Source organism: Mobula hypostoma, chromosome 25, assembly GCF_963921235.1.
Source record: "Mobula hypostoma chromosome 25, sMobHyp1.1, whole genome shotgun sequence".
Lineage (NCBI taxonomy): Eukaryota > Metazoa > Chordata > Chondrichthyes > Myliobatiformes > Myliobatidae > Mobula > Mobula hypostoma.
Genome location: NC_086121.1, coordinates 24576314 through 24577366, shown reverse-complemented (window position 1 = coordinate 24577366; position 1053 = coordinate 24576314).

Below are 1053 nucleotides of genomic sequence, written 5' to 3'. Positions count from 1 at the left end.
TCTCAGAGCCCCCAGTCTGCACTTCTGAGCTGTTCTGAGACCAGGAAAACACACAGACACAAACACACAGGGACAGAGCCACCGAGCTGGCAATCACGCTGTACCTAGCTGTTAACCCATTCATCACCAGCACCACAGTTTGATCTAATTCTCAGTTTCACTGATTGCCGCACACTCTGGTCTGAAAAATCCAATGCGTTGTGAAGCAAACAATTTTCAACAGGTGTCTTTGTGTGACAGTCGGGCTGATGCCGACAGGATATAAAATTCAACTTGATCTTGTGATCAGCGGAACCATGACCCTACATGGCTTGTTATTTCCCCTGCTAAGGCTTTACATCACCAACTATTGTTGTTCTTGAATCAACTAATTATGGACATTATCTCAACTTATTAAATCGATGCACATTAAACTAACCAGGCATGGTGTCTGAAGCCAGTAAGCACTGGCAGATTGGAGTGGGGGGAATGATGGCCTTCCACTACAATACTTGCTCTGACTTAACCTCGAATTCAAGTATTTACCTTTCATAATAGTCACCAATCAGAACCAGAATCAGGTTTAATATTACTGGCACGTGTTATGAAATTTGTTGTCTTTGCAGCAACAGGTCAATGTAATAATAGAGAAAAAACTGTGAATTACAGTGAGTATATGTGTGTGTGTGTGTATATATATATATATATATATATATATATATATATATATATATATATATACATACATATATATATATATATAATAGTTATAAGTAGTGCAAAAATAAAAAATAATAAGGTAGTGAGGTAGTGTTCATGGGTTCCATTCATAAATCGGATGGCAGAGGGGAAGAAGCTGTTCCTGAATCGCTGAGTGTGTGCCTTTAGGCCTCTTTCCTGATGGTAGCGATGAGAACAGGGCACGACCTGGGTGATGGGAGCCCTTAATGATGGACGCCGCCTTTTTGAGGCATCGCACCTTGAAGATGTCCTGGACACTACGGAGGCTGGTGTCCATGATAGAGCTAAGTTTACAATTCTCTGCAGCTTACTTCAACCCTGTGCATTAACCCC